At 37.0% G+C, this 7,424-nt stretch overlaps 1 non-coding gene across 1 annotated transcript; it reads right to left on the reverse strand.

The window, feature by feature from the left end:
• Positions 1-407: 407 nt before the first annotated feature.
• Positions 408-513, reverse strand: LOC124887614. Its single transcript, XR_007045379.1, has one exon. It is a non-coding gene; the product is annotated as a small nucleolar RNA R71 (small nucleolar RNA).
• Positions 514-7,424: the final 6,911 nt, after the last annotated feature.

Here is a 7,424-nt window from a genome sequence, read left to right on the forward strand (position 1 = left end):
CTATCATTCTGGTTATTCTAATTGTTCCTACTCAACCAACTACTAGACTTGTTTGTGAGGTGGCAATCCCACTCATGAACCATGTAACGAGCAGTATTCTAAAGCCTGAACCATAAGGTCGATTTGAATTAAAGCAGAATATGGTGTAATTGCTGAATTCAGCGGGTCAATTTCATGGCCTTTCACACGAAGATCCACAGCTGGATATACAGAACTTCTTGGAAATCAGTGATACATACATTCCTGAAGAGGTGAATTTTGATTATGTCAGGTCGACACTCTTTCCCTTTTGTCTAATAGAGGAAGCAACAAGGTGGTTACATGCTGAACTACCACTCTACATCACTACATGGGAAGATCTAGCTTGGAAATTCCTTATTCGATTCTTTCCATCTGGGAAGACTGCATGTTTGAGGAGTAAGATCTTACATTTCAGACAGAAAGAAGGAGAGAATCTCTACCAAGCTAGGAGAGATTTAAGGGTATGCTCAGAAATTCCCCTCACCATCATTAGTCCAACGATGTTCTTGTGCATATTTTCATTGAGATATTGGAGCCAAACTTGAAGATTTTCTTGGATTTAGCAGCTGGTGGACAGGTTCTTGAGAAGACATATAAAGAATTGTACACACTACTGAATAGGATTTCACAAGGGAACCCTGACTAGCATGCAGACTCGAGGAGTACTCCTAAAAATATTGCAGGGGTATTAGAGGTAGATCAGTTCACTGCATTATAGTCACAGATCGCAGCCATGCTAAATCATAGGATTGATCAGCTTAATAACATAAAGTTGTGTGCTACACAACTAACAACCACAGTGAATGCAGTCCAATAGGTGAATTCTTCATGTGAGGTTTGCGGAAGTGGTAAGCACACAACAGATGTATGTTTTGTCAATCCAAATTCTAATAACTATGTGGGAAACGTGAATTGGCAGGGACAATAAAATTTTGGTAACACTTATAATCCCAATTGGAGGAACCATCCTAATTTCTCATGGGGTAGAAATCAAGCGCAGAATGCAAATAAGTACAAGGGAAAAGTGTAACCAAATCCACAGCTGGCTCAAAAAAATCAAGCTACTGCTCAAACTAGAAATATGGAGGAATTAATAAAGCAGTTTATGGCTCAACAAGCATAATTTGAAACTAAAATTAAGACTCAACAGGCACAATTTGCAGCTGAGTTGAAGAGTCAACAATTTCTCACAAGAAATCTAGAGTTACAGTTGGTCCAAATTGTAGAAGCACAGAATACAAGACCTCAAGAAGCATTTCCTAATGATACAGAGACAAATCCCAAGCAGGTGAATGCGGTTACAATAAGGAGTGGACTGTAAACTAAGGAGACAATTCAGGAGTAGGTTAGCTCCATAATTAATGATGTAGATGCTAAAGACAATGCAGAGAAAGAAACCAAAATATGGAAAGTGAAGAAATTCATATGGCGAAGAAGACTCTTCCCTTACCTTTTTCTCAAAGGGTAAGGAAGCATTAAGAGGAAACAAGTTACAAGAAGTTCTTAGATCTTCTGAAGCAGGTTCAAGTGAATCTTCCTCTTGTTGACATTCTGCAGAATGTGCCAAAATATGAAAAATACTTGAAGGACGTAGTTGTGAATAAGAACTTATTGACCGAATATGCTATAGTTTCACTTACTCAAGAGTGTACGTCTAATATTCAAAATAAATTGCCCACCAAGATTAAGGATACAGATAGTTTCACCTTGTAGATTACCATTGGACAGACCATTTGTAAACATAGATTATGTGACTTGGGAGCTAGCATAAATCTTATTCCCACATCGTGGTACCGGAAGATGGGTCTTGGGAGTCCCAAACCCACTACTATTATTTTATAGTTGGTAGATCAATCACTTGCTAGGCTGGATGGTATTATTGAAAATGTGTTGGTGCAAGTAGGATCTTTAATTTTTTTGATGGATTTTGTAATTCTTGACTTTGAGGTTGATCCTGTGGTTTTATTTATTTTGGGACGACCCTTCTTAGAAATGGCACAGTCACTAATTGATGTAGCAGTCGGGAAAATAATAATGCGAGCACATGATAAAGTAAAAGTTTTTGATGTGTACAAGGTGCTGAAACTGCCAGCTATATATGATGAGTTGTTATCTGTATCAGTTATTGACCTTGCTTCGGATTGGTAGTTGTTGTGGAATAAAGAGAAGACAAAGAAGTTCCTGGTGAATGGGCAACGTGTAAAACATTATTGGGTTGATTATCCGGATAAGCACAAGGAGTCCATCACTTTTGCTAAGGGGTAGAACTGAGCTAAGTCATGCCCCGACATAAAATAAGGCACTGTGTGGGAGGCAACCCATAAATATAATGTAATAGGTAGTTTAATTCTTAGAAGTTTAAAAATAAAAATAAAAATACAAAAAGATGAGTCGTGTCATGACCAAAAATAAGGTGCTTGGTGGGAGGCAACCCACTTTTACATACATGATTTTGGTGTTTTTGATTGATGTGCAGGAATGAGAACCTTGGTGGAAAAAGAAAAGATTGGAAGATGATGAACATGGGTCTTTGAGTAAGTAAATAGGTGATATAGGGTAAGAAAAAGGTAAGGGGTAAGAAAAGATGTATTAAAATATGGGAAATTTAGCCTTAGAAAATTTTTTGGGTGCAATTTCCAGTGAATCGATGCTATCTTGGCGGATCGCATCATAGTGCATAAATTCCACACTTAGAAAAAATTTCTAAAGCTATTTCCAATGAACCAATGTGATTCTGACGCATCATGTCAGTCCTATCAACGCGGTAAGCCTTGCGTCGTATTAGTTGGCATGCAAGCAACACTTAGACTAATTTTTTGATGCTACTTCCATAGAAGCGACACAAACAAGATATATCACGTCAATTATTGAACGCGATATATGATGCATCGCATTGACCGTTCAATTCTAGGTGCCCTCTATATATATGACCTTAACCCATTCCTTATTTTACCCTAACCCTAGCACCGTCGCCACCCCTAAATTCCCTCAACTTGAAAATCAATTTTTATTCCTGTAGTGCATAATTCATCCTTCATTTTCTCTTCATCAAGTCAAAGGTAAGCCTTGAACCCTTAATTTACTCAAAGTTACTTTATATGGTAAATAATGATTAGGATGCTAAATAGTTAGTGATAAAGGGCATGAACTTTGTTTTGATTTGTGAACTTGAGATGATAAATGGCATGTTTAGGTGAATTAGTAACAATTGATTGTGTTAATTTGAAGATTTTAGTTGAACTCATTTTGTTAATCTTAAATGATGGGTTATTGAAATTATTTTTTTTTACTACTCTTAGTTCTTGTGGTGTATTTTCATGAATGATTTTAAGCTGTAGAGAGGTTGGTTTGTTTATGTGCTTATTGAATTGATGAATTGCACTTTCAATTTGACTTAGTTTCCAAATAAATAAGTTGATTTACTGAATCATGGGGAACTTTTAAGAATATTTGAATGATGATGTTCAATATATGATGGAAACTAAGTGTGGGGTGAATATCTATGTCACAATACCTTAGTGGTAGCTATGAGGGACTGAAGTTAGTGTGGTGAAGAGAGGTCATGTAGTCATAAGTGGAGGTGTTTATGTGAAAAATTATTCATTCACTAGTCCTTGAGCTGAGATTGTGAATTATGCCAACTTTGAAATGTCTTTGTGTGTTTATGTTGAATAACCGATGCTTGAACTTGTAAAATAAAAAGCGGAAGTCTGAGTACCCTAGTGCATTCATATACAAACCTATGCTAGCAGCTAAGTGTGGGGTAAATCTCACACTTAGTGGTGACTATTTTTTAAGGTGCTTGTTTTATATGTTTTTGGGCTATTATATTTAATATGTACAATGTCGATCATCCATCAACAATTAATTAAGGGAAAGAGTGTAGTTGGACCATCTGAGACTAGACAAAAGAGGAGCCATGACACTGACCAGGTGCCTACAGGCCTACATGTTCCTAGGGGTCAAAAGAGGTTCGGAACTAAGGTTGTGGGTGCTGCAGGACGAAAGTGGTATTCTTAACACAAAGAGTCAAAATATTCAGCCGATCAATTTATCAATAGGGCAAGCTTGAAGAAAGAATATCTATCTATGGTAAGAAAGATAGAGGACCACCATATTAATTTTCTCTTTGAGCAGTTGGGTGCATGCAACTTAAGCTTAGTTTGGTAATTCTATGCAAATTGAAACCCAAAAGAATCTAAGGTTGAGGTACATGGTCATGTGATAACTTTCACTATGAATACTGTTAATGAGTTACTAGGTGCACCCTTTGCTGATCCTGAGCCACTAAGGAGAATGATCATTGAGCCACCATATCAGCATATCCATGTATCACTTCTATTTGCTCATTTGAACAGGGAGACACGTTTATGGGCCAAAATTATCTATACATATCTTGTGTATGGGAAACATATGATGGAAGTGACTTATGATAGGGTGTGTCTTATTTACGCCTTAATGCATGATGATGTGGGTGTGAATGTGGGTTTCATTATTTTTTTGGCAATGGGGAAGGCCCGATTCTTAGGGGGCGGAGATACAGGTTTGGTGGGCTACTTACCAGATTTTTGAGGCAACAAGATATGCCAGAGGAAAAGGCAGATTATTTATCGTCTATTTGTGACAGGCCACAAAGGACCAGCTCCTTATGGTGTGAATTTGACTATGCCTGAGTGTAAAGCTCACACTGACGAGATCACAGCCCGTATGTATGGGTTAACTATGCTGCAATTGAGGACTGGGGGGCGTCCAACCACCCGATAGGAGATTTGTGTGGTGGAGCTTGACTACCCACTAGGACCTCATGCTCGGACTTTGTTGTGCATTAGCCCTTACTTTGATGAGCTCATTGATGATTACGTCCCCACAGATGAGGAGAGACGCATGGCTTATTCTAATAATGAGTCTGAGGATGAGGAGCAGTCTTATGATGGATATTTTGGTGATGACTTTGGGAGTGTTGATGGTGCTGATGTAGATGCTGATGTGATGGCCATGGTCTCGTTTGACTAAGCAGGGAGTATGACGCCACCCTGCTAGCATTAAGACACTACTATAGTTAAGTGTGGGGTGGTTGGTCGTTGATCTTCTTTATCTTTATCTCTTTTATTTTTAATATTCGAATAATGATGGTTTTTAGTTGTGTTGGTTGAACAATTTTTTATTTCTATTTTATGATTTGTGGGTTGTAAGTTGACAATATTGCCCTCTTTGGCAAATTTAGTTTAAAAGTGTTTGCTTTATTTATAGTATTCTATTTTCAGCCTTTGCGGTAATTTTTAGATTATAAGTATTATGTGTGCCATTTTTGGTAATTCTCATTATGCAACGTCATAGTTAGTTGTCTTCCCCTATGATAGATGGATGACGACCATCTTAAGTGGAGTGCATTTTTTTTTAGAAGTTGAGAAAATGATAAGACCCTGATTACGACCTTTGGAAAATGTTGTGTGTTGGGCAAAATGTTTTAATTTTATTGTAAATGAAATTGTGTTGAAACAAAATGACATGTTTTTAAATGTAAGTCCCAACAAGTGTAGTTTGGTTTTATTGGCTTAATGTTGAATTTGATAAAGTACAATATCAAAAGTGCAAGGATCCGACTTTATTCTAAGCATGCACCAGTGGGTGAGTATTTGTTTATATTCTACATGTATAGGAATGACTAGAACTTGCTCGGTGTGTTTATAAAGTGAAATAAAGGGTGTTAGGTGTAGGAAGTGATTTAGGCAATTCTTTGTTAACTGAACTGTAAAGACTTTATTTACCTACCCTTATGCATGACGTTAGTTAAGTCCCGTTGAGCCTATAGCCTGATTTCCTTGGTAGCCTCATATGTAGCTGAATCCTTTCTTTGATAGACCTTAATTTGATCCATAGTTCCTAAGCTCTTTAATACAAATAATGGAACAAGGGGGGATGTGAAGTACAAAGAAAGAAAAAGGTGAAAGTGAAGCTCTAGAGAAGTAAATTGTGCATTTAATTATGATGCTTAGGAGTTAGAAAATAGTATGTGATAAAAATTTCAGTTATTGTTACCCGGTTATTGCGTTACAATGAACCTATTTTGGCCCTGGTCCGTTAAGGACAATGTGTACCTCAACTAAGGAAAATTGCTTAGGTTGAGGGTGGCTACTACAGGGGTGCGTAAGGAGAATTAGGATTTGAAGAAAAGCTGAAATTTGAATTATGATGTAAAAAGAAAAATACTCCTACTGTAGTGTGTTAAGATGCTTAGGAAGATTGTGGTGAAACAATGAATGTGTAAAGATAACAAAAGGAAAAGTTAGGTTGACAAAATGTGATTTTGATTAAATGTGGATATGTATTAAAGTGCTTAGGGAGATTAGTCACTATTTCCCAAATAGTTCCTACCTATCCCTTAGCCAGCATTACAACCATAAAAAGACCTATTTGATCCTCCACTTCAACATCCGACTATTAGTGGAGTAATACACTAAGGGCCAGCCTATGGTTCATTACCTATTATGTATGAATTCTTTATGAGAGCGAGTGATTGAAAATTGATATTCTCCTTATGATAAATAGTGAAAAATTGTAAGAGATGTGGCCAAAAACTTTCTTATTATGAGGGTGTATGCAGGTGAAAGTCCAGATTACTTATTGAGTTGCCTGATTACGTGCTTATATTAAGTTTGCCAATGAATTGAATGTCACTGTTAGGACGATGAAGTGTGGAATAAAGTGTTTATGATCCCAACACTAGCATAACTCTTAGGTTGTGATTAGAATGTTTGATGATGGTGTTGCTTGAATTTGCTCGAGGACGAACAAGGTTTTAAGTGTGGGGTAGTGATCTTGGGCATATTTATATGTCCAAACACTATTATTTACCCATATTTGGACTTGTTTTGAGAATAAAAATTGTGCTAACTCTATTGAATTGTGAGTTAAATTGTGTTTCGTGGCTAACCAATGTGATTAGAAATACAGGGTAAATTTCCCATGGATTCGGAAGAAAATTGGATACACATCATTAAGATGTGAAAGACCATGTAGATCATAGTCAAAAACATATAGAGATGCACAAGAGTAAGGAGAAAAGAAAAGAGGTGAGGATTAATGAAAAGAAAGAAAGGAACTGGAGAAAAATAATGCGACACTATCTCAACACGTTGCATCGACTAGCAATATGTATGCCTTAGCCAAAATTTGAAGAATAATTTCTAGTGCATCGACACGATATCAACGCGTTGATTCGATGCATAGGGTCCGTGTCTTAGAAAATTCTTCTTTTGCAACTTCCAGAGCATCGATGCGATGTTAATGCATCGATGCTTAAAGTTTTGACACTTAGCCAAATTTTAAGGAGCAAATTTCAGTGACACGACGCGATGTCACCGCATCGTGTCATGTGTTGAAGAACTTGACTTAGTATGATT

This window comes from Capsicum annuum, chromosome 9, assembly GCF_002878395.1.
Source record: "Capsicum annuum cultivar UCD-10X-F1 chromosome 9, UCD10Xv1.1, whole genome shotgun sequence".
NCBI classification, from domain to species: Eukaryota; Viridiplantae; Streptophyta; class Magnoliopsida; order Solanales; family Solanaceae; genus Capsicum; species Capsicum annuum.